General features: G+C 42.5%; 1 protein-coding gene and 1 long non-coding RNA gene across 11 annotated transcripts in view; one reads left to right on the top strand and one right to left on the bottom strand.

Annotated features, from left to right (window-relative positions):
* The window catches only part of ADGRG2 (adhesion G protein-coupled receptor G2), a 131,664-nt gene that overhangs the window by 68,684 nt on the left and 41,694 nt on the right, over nucleotides 1–21,286 (bottom strand). For 6 of the 10 annotated variants that reach the window (XM_081809072.1, XM_081809077.1, XM_081809079.1 and 3 more), the window contains exons 1-2: nucleotides 11,004–11,052; nucleotides 10,707–10,787 (exon numbers count right to left, since the gene is read on the bottom strand). The exons of 1 other annotated variant lie outside the window; for it this stretch is intronic. The gene's annotated coding sequence lies outside the window, so the exon portion shown is untranslated. Of the gene's footprint in view, nucleotides 1–10,706; nucleotides 10,788–11,003; nucleotides 11,053–12,288; nucleotides 12,337–14,355; nucleotides 14,540–21,286 lie in introns of those variants that run through there. 3 more of the 10 variants (XM_081809076.1, XM_081809073.1, XM_081809074.1) reach the window with 2 other exon arrangements.
* LOC145717883 (uncharacterized) lies at nucleotides 1,035–18,490 on the top strand. Its single transcript, XR_014141384.1, has 3 exons — nucleotides 1,035–1,583; nucleotides 4,129–4,226; nucleotides 18,355–18,490. It is a non-coding gene; the product is annotated as an uncharacterized LOC145717883 (long non-coding RNA).

Below are 21,286 nucleotides of genomic sequence, written 5' to 3'. Positions count from 1 at the left end.
CCAAGAGGCAGTTACTTAACCAAGGCAACCTGCAATCCTGCATCCTTTAAATTACTCTCGTTCCAGGGGCACCTGGGTGGCTCAGTCGTTAAGCGTCTGCCTTCGGCTCAGGTCATGATCCCAGGGTCCTGGGATCGAGCCCCGCATCGGGCTCCCTGCTCAGCGGGAAGCCTGCTTCTCCCTCTCCCACTCCCCCTGCTTGTGTTCCCTCTCTCGCTGTCTCTCTCTCTGTCAAATAAATAAATAAAATCTTAAAAAAAAAAAAATTACTCTCGTTCCAGAGAACTGGCAATGCCAGATGGGGCACTGGCTATAAAGAGCAAAACCTCTGTTTATTATGGGAGGACCACCCAGTGGGGTATCATATTACATTAAAAATTACTAAAAACAAAACAAAACAAAAAAACAGAAACAGACTCACAAATACAGAGAACAAACTAGTGGTTGCCAGAGGAGACAGGCAAAATAGGTGAAGGGGATTAAGGGGGACAAACTTCCAGTTATAAAATAAATAAGTCACGGGGATGAAAAGTACAGCATAAAAAATACAGTCGGTAATATTGTAATAAATTTGTATGACGTCCAATAGTAACTACACTTAACGTGGGGAGCATTTCATAATGTGCAGAACTGTCAAATTGCTTTGTTGTACACCTGAAACTAATGTAATATTGAATGTCAACTATACTTCACTCAAAATTAAATTTAAAAAAAATTTTTAAAAACGTGGTCCCTGTGAATTTATGGAAAACATCAATGCATGCAAAATATCAAGAGGAGAAGTTAAAAACAAAAAGCGCTGCATATATAATTATTACTACTATATAAATGCTGGTTAAAAACTATGCTAAGAATCAGAAGGGGTTGGAGAACCCTATAAATAATTCTACTCCTGTTTATGTCTTATACTGTAAAAGGATTTCCTCTTTATTACCTACAAGTCCATTATCACTGCTTGCATCTTTAGTGGTCAGGAGGACAGAGTCAACATTTTTTAAAAGCACAGTTCGTATCAAAACTGAATTTAAAAGCCTCATTTACCATTCATGCATTCATTCATTCAACAAATATTTATTGAGGGGCAATAAAAAAAGTGTATTGAGGGGGGGAGCCTGGCACACAGAGAGAATGGCAAATCCTGAGACTGTGTCAGTTCCTCTAACGGTGGAGGAGTTGGCCAACAGAACCCCATGCCAGGCAGTCAGCACCGGCAGCGGCGGCTGGCACGGGATGCCGAGGGAGGAAGAAGCCAGCCAGGAGGTCACAATCTGCCCACGGGCTCAGGCACAAGAATGGGGAAGTGAGAGCCCACTGAGCAGGCTCCCCCTACACAGCCCCAGGGCGAGCGGCCAGGGCAAACCAGGCTGTATGCTCTCGGCTGCCAGAAGTCCTGACCACGGAGCACCCACGACCCCAGCCACCACCGCAGCTTCTGCCAGCCTCAGAACAATAGAGTGCACATGCCCGGTGGCGAAGACTGAAGAGCAGGAGTCGCAAGGTTCTGGCTCTGCCATGCAGTGTCTGAATGACTTTGGACAAGTTCTTTCCAATGGCCGGGATTCCAACCCGACAGCGTTGCTGTGGTGAGTAAGCCCTGGGAAGCCACTATAAACGCTAGCTGTACTCTTCACTCGTTGTCATAGGTCGACAGATACCTATTTTGCACCCGGCATGTGCAGGGTAAAACAGTGCAGGGATTACGGGGACGAGGGCACGGAAAGATGGGGGTAAAACATAATTTCTCAGCCCCAAGGAAAAGCTGGCAATCTTTTTTTTTTTTTAAAGATTTTATTTATTTATTTGACAGAGAGACAGCGAGAGCAGGAACACAAGCAGGGGGAGTGGGAGAGGGAGAAGCAGGCTTCCTGTCGAGCAGGGAGCCCGATGTGGGACTCGATCCCAGGACCCTGGGATCATGACCTGAGCCGAAGGCAGACGCTTAACGACTGAGCCACCCAGGCGCCCAAAAGCTGGCAATCTTTAAGGATCCTGTAACTTAATAGCCATCACCAGTACCAGTGAGGGAATTCTTTCCTTGGACGTGGCATGATAATGTCTGAGACAGGAGGTGAGTCCTTCTCCTTCCAAAGAGGGCTTACATTTTTTAAATCAATAAGCTGTATCATATATTAATAATACACTATGTTGGGGCGCCTGGATGGCTCAGTCGTTAGGCGTCTGCCTTCAGCTCAGGTCATGATCCTGGGGTCCTGGGATCTAGCCCAGCATCGGACTCCCTGCCCAGTGGGAAGCCTGTTTCTTCCTCTCCCATTCCCCCTGCTTGTGTTCCCTCCCTCGCTGTCTCTCTCTCTGTGTCAAATAAATAAAATCTTCAAAGAAAATTTACTCTTTAAAAACATAATAATAATACACTATGTTAATAAGTTGTCAAATGCCTCTGGTTTGGCTCTGCTCTTCAACACTTTTATCCTCTCTCTGTTCATAATGGCATATTATTGACCCTCCCAAATGAGTCCCTCGAACCAGAATGCAAAGATGTAGCAATGTCTCTCTGGAGGAAAATGTAAGCGTCTGCTACAGCTACACACAACAATATTGATGAATCTCAGAGACATAAAGTGAGATAAAGGAGCCAGACGTGAAAGAATGCATAGTGTACAGAATTCCATTCATGGGAGGTACAAAAGCAGGCAAAACCAATCGATGGAGCAAGGAGTAGGGAGAGTGGTTATCCTTGGACGGGGGTGCGGGTATAATAATTAGACGTGGGCACAAAGGGGTTTCTGAGGTACAGGTAACATTCTGTGTGCAGGTTACATGGGTGTGTTCAGTTCCTGAAACTCATCGAATTGTACACTTAGGCGTATGTCACAAAAAGTTTCATTTGAAAGTTTAAAAACCAATCTATTTTTTATTTCTGAACTCAGTTCCCCTCCAAAAGCACTGTTATTTTTTTAAAAAGTCTATATTTAGTGAAACAAACCTCTACCAAAACAAACAAACAAACAAAAAAACCCCAAAAACTCTCCTATACAAATGCCTTGACTCAACTCTACCTGGAATTTGTAGAACTGACTTAGAAGATTGACTGTGCAAGTACCTAATTTTAGTTCTGGAAAGAGTATCATCAGAGCAGTTTATTTTTGGAAAGGAACTCGGAATTCACCTAGCCTCAAACCCCTATTCTACACATGAAGGAAGAGGTCCCACATGTTCTAGGAGATGGGTCAAGGTCATTTGGCTGTTTGGTGGGACTCCTACTCTTTCTACCAGGCCACAGTGCTGGCCTCCTGAGAATGTGCCTCCTTGGAAGTAAACGTCTGAGTCTATCAGGTGAAATGAATCAACAAATGCAAGATGCTATTATATAATTTCAAAATTTCTGCAAACTCATTCTTGAGCTTTGCCAAATCCTAGGGCAGGACCTCCCGAGTGGTATAAGATACGGTCAAAGTTAAATCACAGTACACAGTGACTGGTTATTATGTGCCATAACGTGGGCCTCTGATCAAAATAAACCATGCCTTTTCACTGAAGAGAGCTTGTACTCAATTCCCAAATGAGAGCAGGAAAGGTCAGAATGAAGGGTGACGCCAGCAATCATCTTGGAAAGAGAGTATGGATCAAGAAGGACTTACTACAGACCAGCTACCACTGAAAAGACTGCTTTCGGTTATCAAGCCTGAAGTATCTTTCCTCAAGACTGAATATACATTTCCTAATAGGAGAGATTTTATGGTATTTAAAATAATGCAGCGGGCGCCTGGGTGGCTCAGTTGGTTAAGCGACTGCCTTCGGCTCAGGTCATGATCCTGGAGTCCCGGGATCGAGTCCCGCATCGGGCTCCCTGCTCGGCAGGGAGTCTGCTTCTCCCTCTGACCCTCCCCCTCTCATGCTCTCTCTCTCTCTCTCATTCTCGCTCTCAAATAAATAAATAAAATCTTTAAAAAAAAATAAAAAAAAAATAAAAAAAATAAATAAATAAATAAAATAAAATAATGCAGCCCTTAGTGCCTTCTGTACAAGCTGGAGGACATCCTGCTAAGCCATAAAGTCCTAGGATCACTGATCAAAGAGGGAAATCTGTGGATTTTGTTGAAAGCCTTATTCATTATACATGAAAGTCATTTCCATCTTTTTGAGCTGGAACTTTTCTTCATCTTCCAGGGTAACTTGGGTTAGCTCAATGCTCTCCAGGTCATCAAGAAAGAAGATTTAAACAGCCACTGATTCTTAGCAAATTTTCGAGGTGCTGAGGATGGCTGGTAAGATCACATCAATTACAAAGAAAACTATCTGCTAGCATTTAAACAGTTAAAACCTAGACCTTGACTCTAGACAATCACTCATAGAAGATTTTCCAAGCTTCATCATGGTCCTGGGCCCCCTTTTATGGTTGTGGACTCTGATGTAAATGGCAACCCCTGGGGTTGCACAGTACACAAGCGACACGACTGTAGGCCATGGCCCTGTCTGTACCCCTCCAAGGAATTGTTCTAGATCTCTTCAATTTCTTTAAATACACTATCACTTATCATATTTTTAAAGACACATATGTCATCAGTGCAACCTTGAATAGCAATAAATGATAAATTTATCTTTATCTAAATATAGAATAATTAAAGAATAAGGCTTAAAAGTGGGGGGGCAATAGCTTGATACCACTTTAGGGCAGGTCTGGGTAAGGGTTATTCTCTATTACCTCTGATTAACAGGCATATTTCGATTATACCATGGCGGCTGTGATATATGCAATGATCAATATTTTTGACCGAAGTAACAAGAGGTGTGGTAATTGTTCCCTAAGTCTCCTAGAAAACTTTATGCCTTTGAGATACTTACATTGAGTCATAAGTGTTGGTTAACCAGACTTGCACAAGGGGAAATTTAAAAGGGAGGTGCTGAAGAGGTTCTCAGTGCAAATAAAGCAATTGACGTGGATCATTCAAGTGTCAAAGAAGTCAGAGAATCTCAGGGTTGCTTTTTTTTTTCCCCCCTTGAGTCTCTGGTCATGTGTTTACTCTAAAAAAGGAATCCAGAAACTGTTAGTAAAAGCATAGTTAAATTTTATTTGAACTCTACTAAAAGACCCTGATATAGCAAATACCTCAGGAAAAAAAATTTCTTCAGTGTTCCAAGAATATGTTGGGTTCTGTTATTTAGACCAAACCTTCTGCTGAAGACAATCAAAAATTACAAATGACATATTAAGAGCATTTTCTTAAATATATCAAAAAGCTGACAAGATAGAAAAGAATCACCACGCCAAAGGGGAAGTGAAAGCAGGAACTCAGGGAGGTAATATAAACAAAGGAGCCACTTACGCCTGAGGTTATGGGCCTAATGAAGTAAATCTGAGCTCCAGATATGAAATACAAAAGAAAAGTTCAGAGACATGGAGAAAAAAAATACAAGGTCTAACATATATTTCAAATTCAAAAAGGAGGGGCACCTGGGTGGCTCAGTCGGTTAAGCATCTGCCTTCGGCTCAGGTCATGATCCCAGGGTCCTGGGATCGAGCCCCGCATCAGGCTCCCTGCTCAGCGGGAAGCCTGCTTCTCCCTCTCCCTCTGCTTGCCTCTCTGCCTACTTGTGCTCTCTATCTCTCTATCAAATAAATAAAATCTTAGAAAAAAAATATCTGGCCTGTACTCTTTAAAAATGTCAAAGGGTCCTGGGATTGAGTCCTGCATCGGTCTCCCTGCTCAGCCAGGAGCCTGCTTCTCCCTCTGTCTGCCGCTCCCCCTGCTTGCGCTCTCTCTGACAAATAAATAAATAAAATCTTTAAAAATTTTTTCAAAAAGGAAAAAAGAGTCAAGGTTTGAAATGATAATGACTGAATGACCCCAAATTGGTGAAAACCATCTATCCACAGATTCAAGAAGCCTAAAGAATCTGTACAATAAATAAAAGGAAATCTACACCTAGACACAAAATAGTGAAATTGAAGAAAACCAAAGATAAAGAGAAAAACTTACAAGTAGCCAGAGAAAACCAGACAGTTTACCTTCAAAGGAGCATGTGATAGACTGACAGCTATCTTCTCAGAAGCAACAGTGGAAGCCAGAAGACAGACAAAAAAAGACTGTGATATTGTTCACTACCTGCAAATCCTCCCTGAAGCAAATCCTGAAAGATATACTCAGGCAAAAGCTGTAAGATCTGAGATGCAACAAGGAATGAAGAACAAAGAAAGTGGTTACGTGTGACCAAGCCCATTCCTAACATTTGCGATACACAGGTTAAGAGTTTAAAAGGAGGTCCAGGGGTGCCTGGCTGGCTCAGTGTGTAGGGCATGTGACTCTTGATCTTGGGTTTGTAAGTTCAAGCCCCATTTTGGGCATAGAGCTTACTTAAAAAAATGTTTTTAAATAAAAAAAATAAATTAGGGCGCCTGGGTGGCTCAGATGGTTAAGCGTCTGCCTTTGGCTCAGGTCATGATCCCAGGGTCCTGGGATCGAGTCCCGCATCGGGCTCTCTGCTCCTTGGGAGCCTGCTTCTCCCTCTGCCTCTCTCTCTCTCTCTCTGTCTCTCATGAATAAATAAATAAAGTCTTTAAAAAAATAAAAATAAATAAAAATAAAAAAATAAATTAAAGGAGGTACAATTTGCCCTTACTCTTCCACTGAGGCTCCATCTCAAAATACAAGAGGTTTTGTGCACATGTATGTGGACAGCCCAGCCTGTACATCTAAACCCCCCTCTGTCCCTGCAAGCAGCTACCCCTTGGTCATCCCTTAGGTCTAAAGGTATGGACCCCTGCAGCATGACTTGCCTGCGGGGAGAGGCCTGCTCAGGTCCTGGAAATAGGCACACAATGACTGGATAGGGAATTCCAGGGTCCCAGGGTCCCATAGCAAGATCTAGGAGCAAGGGTTGGGGGCGGAGTGAAGCAGGTTCCAGGTGGGCATCATTTCTTTGTGTCACAAACTTCTCACCCTTAGAGAGGGGTATGACTAGGGAAGGGTCAGACAGGGGACCTCTAAAGCATGAGACACAGGCCAGAGGCCCCAGCTGCCTAGAGCTAAGGGTGGTACTACATACTGGTAAATCCAAAAGAATGGTTTTTCTTTTAATTATCTCATTTTATTTAAATGCAATTAATTAACATATAGTATATCATTAGTTTCAGATGTAGAGTTCAGTTATTCATCAGTTGCATATAACACCCAGTGCCCTCCTTAATGCCCATCACCCAGTGACCCCATCCCCCCACCCCCCTCCCCTCCAGCAACCCTCAGTTTGTTTCCTATGATTAAGAGTCTCTCATGGTGTGTCTCCCTCTCTGATTTCGTCTTGTTTCATCTTTTCCTCTCTTCCCTTATGATCCTCTGTTTTGTTTCTTAAATTCCACATGAGTGAGATAATATAATTATCTTTCCCTGATTGACTTAATTCGCTTAGCGTAACAAATGAATGTTGACTATATAAAACATTAACAATAATATCTTGCAGGGATAAGTCAAACATGATAGCATAAAAATGACAACTATATTATTTACATATACATTATATAATATAGATCATATATATCTCAATTAGGAGATGAAAAAAATGAAATTAAGAAATTTAAGTCTTCCAAGGTCCTTATATTATATTAAATGAGGCTAAGGTATGGATTATCTTTAGACATTGAAAAGTTGGGTAGACATTGTGATTTTTATACTAGCTGTTAAAAAATAGAAGTGCGGTATATAACGTCCTAACAAGTGGATGGGGGGATGTTTAGAATATTCAGATAATTTGAAAGAAAGCTCCAAAAGGGAGCAAAAGAAAGAAAAATGATTAGGAAAAATAGAATATGGTAAATGTAAACATGCACGTGAATCAATGATTCATTAAATATAAATGGACTAAATGATTCAATGAAAAAGCAATGATCAAAAAAAAAAAAGCAATGATCATCAGACTGGAAAAAAAAAACACCAAAATTCAACTATGGTATTTATAAGGACACAACTAGAACATAATGATACAACAAGTTTGAAAATAAAAGGATGGGAAGATATGTAATGTCAATATTAATCAAAAGAAAATATGTTTATACTAATATCAGACAAATTATACTGTAAAGCAAAAAGCATTACCTATAAATAAAATGGTTCATTCATAAAAGGTTAGATTCAATAAGAAGATGACAAATTAACATCTCTATCATCAATTGGTAAAATTCAAATAAGAAAGTCACTAAGAATATAGAATATTTGAATGACACATTTAACCAACCTGACTTAAAGACCATCTATAAACCCTCCACTCCACTTGGGAGTAGTTATGAAAACTAAGCCATACAAGAAGTCTCAAAAATGTTTTACAGAACTGGAGAAGGAAAAAGGAGCATTTCTCTGACTGCAAGACAATTAAACCATAATAAAAAGGTAAATTGTTATTTAACAAACTTACAGGTCAAAGAAGAAGTCATTACATATATTAGAAAATGTTTGACTTGATCAATAATAAAAAAGACTGTATTTCAAAGCATGTAGGATAGAACTAAAGATCTTTAGAGTGAAATTTACATTTTAAATGTACATATTAGAGGGGCGCCTGCTGGTTCAGCCAGTAGAACATGCAACTCTTGATCCTGGAGTTGTAGGTTCCAGCCCCAACATTGGATGTAGAGATTATTTAAAAAGAAAATCTTTTAGGAGTGCCTGGGTGGCTCCGTCGGTTAAGCCTCAGACCCTTGATTTCAGTTCTGGTCATGATCTCAGGATCATACAATGGCGCCCCACATCGGGCTCCACGCTTAGCAGGGAGTGTGTTTACGATTCTCTCCCTCTGTCTCTGCTCCTACCCACCCCACCCCACTCCCATTCATTCTCTCTCTCTCAAGATAAATAAAATCTTTAAAAAAATAAAAAGGAAATAATAAAAAGCATTAAATAATGATATATAAAAAAGACATAAAATAAAAGTTATTAACATAGCCAAGGTTGTTCTTTGGAGAGACAATTCTGGCAAAATTAAGAGGAGGGGAGGAGGGGGAGAAAGGGGAGGAAAAGAGAGTGAGCACCAGCAAATAATCAGTGGAAAGAATTTAAAAAGCAATATAATTGAAAATGCTATAAACATACAAGATATAAGGATCTTAGGGATAACATTATTCAATAATTTTGAAAATCTAGATAGAAATGGGCAAATCCCTATGCAAAACATAAAACTTAACCAAAAAGGAATCAAGAAGAAATCATAAACGTGAGTAGATGTCTAATCATTAGAAGTCTCAAAAATTTTCCGAAAGACAAAGAAAAGTCCAGTCCCTGATATTTTCACTGGTGATTCTATTAAATATTTAAAAAACAAGATTTCCAATCTCACAAAAACTCCAAGAATAGAGAAAGAGAGCACAGCCTAACTCATTTTTACCAGGCTAGGATAACCGTGGTGCCAAAACCTGACAAGGAAAGTCCTCACATTTTTACCCATTTTATAAATCAAATAAGACTATTTACAGAAGTCTCTGGAATGCTCACAGAAATGTCTAACAGCAATTTCAAATCTTGTAAACTAGGGTAATCTGAATAAATATAGGACAAAAGGAACCATTCCGAACTTCAGCAACAAAATTTTTTGAAGATGAAGTCACCAAGAACTAAAGCCAGCAACGCTGTAGTAAGAGAAATGACATCTCATATGCCCAAAAAAGCCCATGTCCTAACGACAACAGAAACTGGGTTAAGTGGTAAGTGCTGCATATGAACTCCAAAATGGCAGCTTTGTGTATCATTTGTCATTGCACAAAGTCAGATCAATGGGGAACCATCCAGCATGATGGTAATATGAAGCTTTCATGTCTCTAGAAGCAAATGGAAGGACATGATTTGTTTGGTCTTTGCAGTGCAAAATGATTTCCTTAATAAGCATTAAGTGCTTTCTAATGCGGCGGGGGGGGGGCGGGGGGTGGAGGGAAGCTTTATTCAATAAAACAAGTGAATCATTATCAGATGTGCAAGATTAGAAATAAATTGTGCACTTAAAGTAAACAAATACAAAACTCTGTGAAAGGTCCGATATTTTCCAACTCCCTCACTCATGTCCAAACTCCTCCACTGTCCTACCTGCAATCGCCCAGCCTCTTTCAGCCTCTTCATTACCCGATGTGTGAAGACCCAAGGCAAAGCGAAAGCCCACTTCGTCTCTCCCCTCATTCTTCAGGCTTCTTTCCCAGTGCATGGTTAAGTATGTTGAACAAGCGTATGCCTGGTAGAGCCAACGGCCTGCCTTCGAACCCAGGGCTCCACCACTTACAGGGTAACCTTCACCTGTTCCTTAAGCTCTCTGGACCTCAATTCTTCATCTAAAAATTGGAGGTCATGATAAAATCTACCTCATAGGGTTCTGTAGAAATGAAATTAAGTACCATAATGAAGACTTAGTATAGTCAAAAAGTGTTAGCTATTATTACAAGCAGAATTATAAGACAAGTTTACAGTATACTCTGGTGCTAAATGTAAATAGATTTGGGAATTATTTCCCACATTCATCCATCTGGTTTATAAAACTGTGTTGAGGTTCTATTACATGCAAGGTACTACGCTTGGGACTTATGATACTACAACAAACAAGACAGATATCTTTCCTGCCCTCGAGAACTTATAGCTACTATGTACTTAGATTCATTGGTCATTGGTGTAGCCAAAGAAATAGTGACTTTTTTTTTTTTTTTAACGTTCTCGTCATGGTCCATGAGACTCAACTTAGCCCAAAAAGAACACCAAGGCACCGGAACACAGTATCCTTGCCTGTACAGACTCCGTCTCCACCTCACCCCAAGCCCAGCAGCACGCAACTCCACCCACAGCAGGCACTCGGAAAAGACTTTTTTTTTTTTTTAAAGATTTTATCTATTTATTTGAGAGAGAGAATGAGATAGAGAGAGAGAGCATGAGAGGGGGTAGGGTCAGAGGGAGAAGCAGACTCCCTGCTGAGCAGGGAGCCCGATGCGGGACTCGATCCCGGGACTCCAGGATCATGACCCGAGCCGAAGGCAGTCGCTTAACCAACTGAGCCACCCAGGTGCCCCCTCGGAAAAGACTTTTAATTGATTTGGTCTGGAATCTGTTGCCGCAGGGTAATTCCGTCAATATGCAGAGGAGAAAAATAGGAGACTCTCCTTAAAAGTACCCTCAAGATGGTGATCTACACTGGGGGATAGGGACAGGGATGGGGCAGAAGTACATGGTTTGTATCATCAGAAGATCTTATTTGATTAGAAGTGAGGTACTAAGAAAAGCAAACCACCCACCAATATTCTGTGCCCTTCCTGGCCTTTGTCATCACACCATGCCAACTCCTGCTTCAAGGCCCAGCTTGGCCATTTACTAGCTGGGTGACTCTGCTCAGATATTTTAACCTTATCTATAATAATAACGTATCAGCATTTAACATAATAACTATGTTGTTATTTATCATTTCAATTATAACAGGATCATTATAATTTTTATTAATTGCAATTAATACTTGCATTGGTCATAAGATTTCTATTGTTTATACCAGTGAAGTCCCAGAAATAACCAATATTTAGGAGTCTCAAAGGAAACAGGAAGTGTAAGTCAGTAGTGGTTTAAAAATTTCTGTGTAGAAGAGAGCTGGGAGCTGAAATATGGTTGGGAGGAGCCTTTGGAAGCTGCGTGGGCACAGCACTTTAAGTAAAAAAGAGAACGTTCAAGGACACCTGGGTGGCTCAGTTGGTTAAGTGACTGCCTTCAGCTCAGGTCATGATCTCCGAGTCCTGGGATCAAGCCCCGCATCGGGCTCCCTGCTCAGTGGGGAGCCTGCTTCTTCCTCTTCCTCTGCCTGCCGCTCTCCCTGCTTGTGCTCTCTCTCTCAAATGAATAAATAAAATCTTAAAAAAAAACAAAAAACAAATGTATTTTAAAAAAGAGAGAGAGAACGTTCACTAGTCCATTTCAAAGCATGAGAAGAGCTGTTGGAGACAGGGAAGCCAGTCCAGGGAGAAAGAAGGAAAGAGGAAGAGTGAAACCAAATCCCAAAGAGTTCTCTGGAAACAATCGTTTTCCTTCCCCAGATTTCACTGCACCAAGTGACTTCAAAATCTGTACCCACTTCTGAAAGTTCTTAAAAAACAACTGGATTAGCAAGAAGAAATGGATCCACAATAGAATACGCAAAGAAAAGAAAATGTCTGAAGAAGAAGGCTCCAAGTAGGAGTGAGGAGTTAAAGACAAAACCAAACAAAAAAGAATACAGTAGTTAAGGGATAGGGATTTGAAATGAAGGGAGGTCATTTGAGAGAAAAAAAAAAACCAACCAACCAAACATGTTATTTCTACACCATTCTCATGTAAAAAAAGCCTCACTCACCTGGCAGCAGGCAATTCAAAAGAAAAGATGGAGAGACTCTGCACAAATCTGAAAATGAGAAAAAGAAAATCAGATCAATGTGAAGTGGGCCCTCTTGGCACTGTAATGCTTCAAGCTACCGTCAGCCCGTTGGCTGTGGCCCGCAGACCCCCTGCTGTATACAAGGGCTTGAACTTGGAAGCAGAGATAACAAAAGAAATGGAGGAAGCAAACCCTGCTCCCAAAGAACTCATTTTCAACTGCAAGACCAGCCTGAAGCTGGTGTTGGGGCTGGCCGTGTTAGTGTTTTAGTAGCGTGTATTACTGCTCAGTCTCAGGCTTCATTAACAGCATGGCAGGGGCACTGGACAATGTAGTGATCGGATCTGGGGGGGAGGTAGTACCTTGTAGAGACCATGCTTTGTTAGTTACTTCTACGTGGTTTTGTGACTTAACTTCCCTAGAACCTAAACTCCTTGATAGCAACAATTGGGTCATTTATGTCTCTTGTGCACCTAAAACCAGAGGCAGAATTCTTTCTCCACAGAGGGGCCAAATAAAGAACTCTATTGAGTGTTAAGTTTGGCTCAGAGTTGAAAGGGGTTGTGGGGGTACTGGCAAGGACAAGAGTGAGGGACAAGGCGGATGCATACCAGTGAAGGGAAGAGTATGCCCACCCAAGGCAGAGCGCATTGGTGACAACCCGACTTATATCTTTCACAATATTCCACTATGCCCGCTTCGAAACCAAAACACTGGTATAACTATTAACTCGAAGAGGACAGTCCCGTCACACAATGGTATCCCTTCATGTGAAATACAGGCATAATGATTTTCAAATCAAGAGTTACGAGAGGAAACAATCTATAGGTAATCTTGGAACCAAATGACCTACTTCTGGTTTCAGTCAACAGACAGAAGTTCAATGCTCAAGGAAGAATCCAAGATATGAATTCAAAGAAGAAATAAAGGGGCTCCTGGGTGGCTCAGATGGTTAAGCGTCTGCCTTCAGCTCAGGTCATGATCCTGGGGTCCTGGGATCGAGTCCCACATCGAGCTCCCCGCTCAGCGGGAAGCCTGCTTCTCCCTCTCCCTCTGCCTCTCCCCTGCTCATGCTCTCTCTCTCTGTATCTGTGTCTCAAATGAATAAAGAAAATCTTTAAAAAAAAAAAACAAAACAAAGAAGAAATAAGGAGTCAGGGTGAGTTTCTATTGATCATGATATGTCCTTTTTTTTTTTAAGATTTATTTGAGATAGAGAGAGCACGAGAGAGAGAACATGAGGGGGCAGGCAGAGGGAGAGGCAGGAGGAAACTCTCGGCTGAGCGGGAAGCCGGGACACAGGGCTCGATCCCAGGACCCTGGGACCATGACCTGAGCCGAAGGCAGGCGCTTAACCCACTGAGCCACCCAGGCGCCCCTGATATGTTCTCTACCAAAAAAAAAAAAAAAGTAGTTCTTGGGGCATCTGGCTGGCTCAGTTGGTGGAGCATGTGACGCTTGATCTTGGGGTTGTGAGTTCAAGCCCCAGACGGGGTGTAGAGATTATTTAAAAATAAAATCTTTTAAAAAAAAAGGTTCTTAATAAAGCTTGATATGTCAGAAAAACTTCATTAAGCAATGTTCAAAGAAGACAAAAATGAAGGCCAAGCATGTCATCCTGTCCTAGAATGAACAAATTACAAACACATGGCCCAGTGCTCAATGTGGAATGAATGTAGGATTAACAACTGAAAAGCATTCAAATAATCAAAGAAACAAATTGATTGCGACTTGAGTATGGAAATAATTTCACTTCACATTTGTGCAAACAAAGATTTTCTACCTAGGGATTTTTGATGATATTTCACACCTCAAGCACATTGCCTCTTCAAAACATTACTGACAGCCACAATGAAACACACTTCATGGTTCATGGTCACCAAGTTTATTAATAAACAACACGAGGCTCTCTTTGCTCCTTTGGAGTACCTTCAGGTAGAAAAAGAAGTCGAACAACAATAAAGTTTGTTTTGCCCACTGGATGAAGAAATGTAAAATGCTAGAAATATCCAAAGCTGTAGAGCATGTGGGGAAATGAACACTCACATACACTGTTGGTGTCAACTTTAGGGCACCTGGGTGGCTCAGTTGGTTAAGCGTCTGCCTTCAGCTCAGGTCATGATCCCAGGGTCCTGGGATCGAGACCAGCATCAGGCTCCTTACACAGTGGGGAGCCTGCTTCTCCCTCTCCCTCTGCTGCTCCCCCTGCTTGTGCTCTCGCACGTGCTCTTTCAAATAAATAAATAAAATCTTAAAAAAAAAAAAGAAAAGAAAAGAAAGGAAACCTCAACTAAGAGAGAATAGTGTAGCTAGGCTTTGCAATGTTAAGTGTGCATACCTTTTGATCCAGAAATTCTCATTCCAGAGGTTGTCCCTACAGAAATACTGACACACACACAAAAAAGCTGTCATTGCAGCTTCATGTGACTGGGGAAAAAAGCCTAAGTCTCTCTCCATCAGTAGATGAATAGTTAAATAAATGATGGTCCATCCATATTATGGAATATTATGCGATGCTTAAGAAGATGAAGTTGATCTACATGTTGACATATAGAGATTGTTGTGAATACATGTAAACCAAAAGAAAAAATCAAGTTTGTTAATAATACATATACTAGGATCTGTTAAGAAACAAGAAAAGCTATACATATGCATGCTTATTTATGTAGTGACAAGTAAGAATGCACACGAAAAAGCCTGGAAGGAAACCTACCAAGCCTCCACAGAAAGCAGTGTGACGGGGGGGAAAGATGAAGCCCAAGAGAACACAAGACACATATCTGTGTATTACTTATGCAATTAAATATATTTCTTCTAGCAAAGAAAAGCAGAAGAGACAGAGGACCAAGCCATCCAGGTTCTCCAGAAAGAGCTCCCCAGTAAGCTCCGAGGGAGGCTAACTAGCAGGTAATGCCATCACTCGCTCAGCCGGAGGCCAACTCCCCTGGCCCAGCCCTAATCCAATTAGAAAGGCCCCAATGATAGCACAAAGCCTTCTGGTTGCGGAGCCAAGAAATCAGCTTCCCAGCCGGGGAGCAGAAACTCACTTGAGCAAGTTGTGGAAAAGAATGTCAAAAGCAATGATGTGCAATGCCTGATGGACAAAGAGGCCTAAACTTAACGAAAGAGCTCCACATCCTTCAGCCCCTGGGGTCCCTCCTGGCCACTGTCACCACACACCCACCATCCTTTATCTCCTATAGAAACTAAACAGGAATCAGGACCCAATCAGCACCAGCCTCCAGGAACAAAACATTAGTGATTGCCAATGTTTGGGCTTCTTACATCATTGAAAGGAAAGGGCAAGTCACAAAAGGACACATGGCACAAAACAGAGAAACTGCTCAGAGGAGAACAGCAAATTCACCAATTGCTAGGATTAACTGAAACCTCCCCCAGTTGCAGACTGCCCCAAACCATGACATCAGGGAGGCTGGAAATGCATCCAACTTCCTCTATTTATCAAACTGGCTAAAAGCCAGGGTAATACCAGAGTGAGCGGGATGGGGGGCGGGGGGCAAGCAGACTGTACAAGTGGCTTGGGTGGGAAGGAAATGATCTCTGTACGCAGTTCAAGCCCTGCTCCAGCGCTGAGTAAACTCTCAGAGAAGCAAGCCACATCCAAGAATCAGGACTCCTGTGCTCGGAGCCTGATCAGAGGCCCCAGGTGCCAGCCACAGGGCCCAAGCATCCTGGGGATAATCAGCAAAACAGGCCAAGTACACAGGTAACAGTCAGCCAGCCCCAGACGGTTGTACCGCGGCCCTCTGGGGTAATACGATGCTGGTCCAAGGATCAATAAAAAAAAACCCGCTGGTGACATACAGCATCCTGAAAGACTCAGTACTTAATATGAAACCTAACGATTAACTAGTGGCCCAGATTGAGGGGCAGAGTGGCTGACAGTTTCTGGTGTTGACACCACCATGGAAGAAACAACCAGAGAACAAAGAGGTTGTGATAATTTGGGAACAAGGGCAGAAATAAGCAAAGAGAAGCTTCTCCACACTAGGAGAAAAAGCAAATTGCACAGATAGAGATGATGGTGAAAGTTAGGTTTGCGGGCATATACAGGAGAAGGTCAGGGATATGCAGGTTCTTGACTATAGAGTAGTACGTATTACCATCAAGGAACGAACAAGAGTGATTCTAGAACTTGGGGCGCCTGGGTGCCTCAGTCATTAAGTGTCTGCCTTCGGCTCAGGTCATGATCCCAGGGTCCTGGGATCGAGCCCCGCATCGGGCTCCCTGCTCGGCGGGAGGCCTGCTTCTCCCTCTCTCTCTCCCCCTGCTTGTGTTCCCTGTCTCGCTGTCTCTCTTTCTCTGTCAAATAATTAAATAAAATCTTAAAAAAAAAAAAAGTGATTCTAGAACTTTCTGGTGGCCCCATTGCTGGTCAGACCCAACCTAGTAAGATCTTTACCTACACAGACTGGTGTGTTCAGTTCTAGATGCCACCATTCAAGAAGAGTTCAATTGTGACAAAGCTTTGGAAAACTCTAAAGATATTTCATTCAGCAAACATTTACCGAACGCCTACTACATGCCAATAACAGGGCCTCTCCATATGGTTGCGCAGGTTGCACCTTGCACAAGGATGCCTGGTCAAGAGAATCAACAGAGCCTGAATCCAGAATGTCAAGTTTTCTGGAAGTGCCATATGAACCAGCTGTGGGCTCTGTCACAGGCACAGCAGGAGCTCTGAGGAAGGACAGTAAACCGTGCAGGGAAATGGATCTAGGAGCATTTCCTCAAGGAGGTAACAATCATGCTGCATCCCAAAGGATGCACAAAGCCCTTTATGCGAAGAAATGGGAAAGAGCTTTCCAGAGAAGAAATAGCCTAAACCAAGACACAGAGCCAACGACTGGCATGGAGTGGGCAGGATTTAGAATCAGTTGGATGTTGCTGAAGCATGAAGAGTGAAGCAGAGGATGGCCAGGAGGGACCCTGGAGAGATGGAGCAGAAAAGCAACTGAACATATTAAAAATATAATCTGAACAGGCCTGGGGAAAAAAAGTCAAACTGCACGTCCACCTGGAAGTTGTGGTGGATTATGAAGATAGCTGCTAAGTACACAAAGCTCTCACAGAAAGAAAATGGCGGCTAGGTATTCTCCAGCTCTACCACAGGCAGAGAGGATGTCGAAAAGCTGGCTTAAACCATAGCCCCAGAAGTAAGTTAATCAGGAGGAAGAATGTCCTGGTAGTGATCATTGTTCTACTGTAGAAGTGACTATGAGAACGCTTTTGGAATTGCTTTCTGAAACATCTAAAAAGATGACCTCATAGTCCCTGTGGTGAGGCTTCGTGCCAAGATGGAATAAACCAGGCCAGGAAAAGTAGCTGGTGGGTCTCTTGCAACCGTTAGCACCAGGCTATTTTTTTCTGCAGCACTCAGAGCTTTCTTTTCTCTCCTCCCCTCTCCCCATTGTTCTCTTCTGTTCTTTCCCTTCTACGGGTATAACTCAGTTTTATTGCACCTCCCTTTATTGCACCTCAGAGATACTACGGGGCTTGGGGGAGTTTTTTGTTTTTGTTTTTGTGGGAGTTTTTGGTTTTTTGTTGTTTAACAAATAGAAGGGTTGTGGCCACCCTGCATCGAGCGGGTCTATCGGCGCCATTTTTCCAACAGCATCTACTCACTTTGTGTCTCTATGTCCCATTTTGGTAATTCTCACAATATGTCAAACTTGTTCATTATTATTGTATTTGTTATAGTGATCAGTGATTACAAGTTGCTGAAAGCTCACATGATGGTTAGCATTTTTTAGCCATAAAGTATTTTTGAATTAAGTATGTACAACGTTTTTTAAGACATAATGCTATTGTATACTTAATAGACTACACTGTAGTATAAAGATAGCTTACGTACGTGCTGGGAAACCAAAAACTTCATTTGACTTGCTTTGTTGTGGGGGCCTGGAACCCAACCCACAGTATCTCTGAAGTATAGCCGTACTCTTTCTCTCTCCTTCATCCTACGGTTTTCCCTCTTTTCCTCCCCTCCCCTTACCTAGCCTGACACTTGCCAAACTATTCCAGGGCCTAGAATGTAGATGGTTACCTCTGTCCAGAGCTGCAGAAGCAGTATTGAAGACCACATGATGAGAGACCCACCTTGGAATGACTCCCTGATAACCAGACCCAACCCTCTGAGGGAGGCGCCCACAGCCGGCCACTGGACATGGTGGAATAAAGGTGTTTCAAAACAGGGCATGACTTGCTTTAGCGTACAAATAATTACCACCTGAAAAGTAAATGCGTATGCAAGGATATAGCAACTAATTCTTTCACAGGGCAGTAGTTTACGGTTTCACAAGAAGAACACTTTTAATGCAAGGCTTACGGTGAGCTATATTTATACAAAGTTAACCTGAGGTAAACCATCTTCCATTTCTTTGAAAACATTTCACCAGGAAAACTGAATTTAGGTAACTATCACAACCTTAAATCAATCCAAATTGTCATACCTGATACTTTCTCTTAACTTCTCTTCCCACTGGGTAGTAACAAATGCTGGGCATTTTTCTTTACTTAAACTATGTTTTGATATTGCATTTTCAATAATGAAATAAAATACAATGAAAACATACATAAATGAAGATAAAAACCAAATAACTGTGCTGGTAGGATGGGTTCCACCAAGCAACTAAGAAAACCACCACATCAATTTCTCCTTTGTTGTTTTACACTTGATACCATATTGGGGCTAGAAATAAAGTATGGTGCGTTAAAATCTTTCTGTTTCCAAATATATTTGCCACATGAGATGCACTAAACACTTAACTGTCCCTTAGTCCAATTTCGGGGAGTAAAAGACAAAGAAACTTTTGCCCATAAAGATTTCATTGTTCCCACTGGAAATGAGTAAGAAGTTACCTTATTATCCAGCCATACTTGACAGATAAAGTGTGGAAGATAGGAACCTGGTGATATATTAATATCATTTTTTAGGGGCGCCTGAGTGGCTCAGTTGGTTAAGCGTCTGCCTTCGGCTTGGGTCATGATTCCAGCATCTTGGGATCGAGCTCCGCATCGGGCTCCTTGCTCTGCAGGAAGCCCGCTTCTCCCTCTCCTCCCCGCTTGTACTCTCTCACTTCTCTCCTCTCTCTCTCAAATAAATAAAATCTTTAAAAAATATATACCATTTTTTAATTCACTGTGAGAGCCTCACACTCAATCCCTACGCTGCTGTGTCTCTGCCAACTGTGGCCACAAAAGAAATTTCTAGTCCTTCCCTTTGGTGGTAGATTGCAGAACTAGCCATACATCCTTGCTATCCCAGCATGCTTGTCCATTTGCAAGGTGACTTTACAAGTCCTCCTATCAAGAGGTGGAGTCTATGTCTCCACCCCCTGAAAGGGCTGGCCTTGCCACTTGCTATGCCCAATGGGACATTAGCAAATGTGATACAAGCAAAAGCTTGAAAAGTGCTTGAGCATGGAAGTTTGCGCTGTCTTGCTGCTCTTAAAACCTCGAACCACCATGTAAGCACATACACAAGCCTGAGCTAGCCTGCCAGATGGCGAAAGCACATGCCCAGTCACCACCACTGTGCCAACCCCCAGGGACCATCAGTGAGCTGACTGGCAGCTGATTGCAGGTGCATGAATGAGGCCCAACTGAGACCAGCAGGACCATCTAGCTGAGCCTAGGCCAAGTGCAGACTCCAGAACTGAGAATTAATGAAATGGCTGTGGCTCTATTAAGCCACTGAATCTGGGGGTGTTTTGTTACACAGGAAAAGCCAATTTATATACCTAGTCTTTCTTCCTCTCCTTCCTCTTCATTCTTTCTCTCCCTTCTCTACCCTTCCTGTTTTTCATTATTTCCCACCCCCCACGGTTCTTGCTTTCTTTTTCTCCTAATACAAGTACTACAAAGTACCCATTTGGGACACATCAGTACAAGCCACTGGCCTGGGCTAGTTCTCATTCACAGCCCGCCTCCTTTTTGCCTCTAACTCACTCCTTTTGAAGCCCACCAAACCGACTCTGCAGACTTTGCAAGGTCAATGGCCCCACTCATAAAGTGATGCAAGATGTTTCTAGGGACCAGCAGGCCATAAGATAGACTCTTGGCAGAGTTTGCAGCCCATCTCTGAACATTTGCTGGTGATAATCTCCCTGGGGGAGTCATTTGTCACTGTGACCCGTTGAGTGGGCTACTGAGGTGTTCTAGCCCTCCCCTCTACACACCAGAGGAGAAGTGCCATAAGAAAATGGACCTTTGGGGCGCCTGGGTGGCTCAGTTGGTTAAGCGACTGCCTTCGGCTCAGGTCATGATCCTGGAGTCCCTGGATCGAGTCCCGCATCGGGCTCCCTGCTCGGCAGGGAGTCTGCTTTGACCTCTGACCCTATCCCCTTTCATGTGTTCTCTCTCATTCTCTCTCTCTCAAATAAATAAATAAAATCTTTAAAAAATAAATAAATAAATAAATAAATAAAAAGAAAATGGACCTTTCAGGGTGCTTAGGTGGCTCAGTGTGTTGGGCATCCGTCTCTTGGTTTTGGCTCAGGTCATGATCTCAGGGTCGTGGGATCGAGCCCCACACTGGGCTCCACAGATCAGCGTGGAGTCTGCTTGTCTCTCTCCCTCCGCTCTACCCCTCCCCGTGCTCTCTCTAATAAATAAATACATGAGGGCGCCTGGGTGGCTCAGTTGGTTAAGCGACTGCCTTCAGCTCAGGTCATGATCCTGGAGTCCCGGGATCAAGTCCCGCATCGGGCTCCCTGCTCAGCAGGGAGTCTGCTTCTCCCTCTGACCCTCACCCCTCTCATGCTCTCTCTCTCATTCTCTCTCTCAAATAAATAAATAAAATCTTTAAATAAATAAATAAATAAATAAATACATGAATATCTTTAAGGAAAAAAAAGAAAATGGACCTTTCAAGTCAGACACCCAAGGGTTAAAGGGCATAGCCCAAGACCCCTTCTCTCAAATGGCTGCTCAGGCTAAGTAAGCAGAAAATATA

The sequence above is a fragment of the Leptonychotes weddellii genome, chromosome X (genome assembly GCF_054177405.1).
Source record: "Leptonychotes weddellii isolate Sample4059 chromosome X, ASM5417740v2, whole genome shotgun sequence".
NCBI classification, from domain to species: Eukaryota; Metazoa; Chordata; class Mammalia; order Carnivora; family Phocidae; genus Leptonychotes; species Leptonychotes weddellii.
The sequence above is the reverse complement of the archived record's forward strand: the minus strand, read 5'-3'. Positions and strand labels throughout refer to the sequence as shown.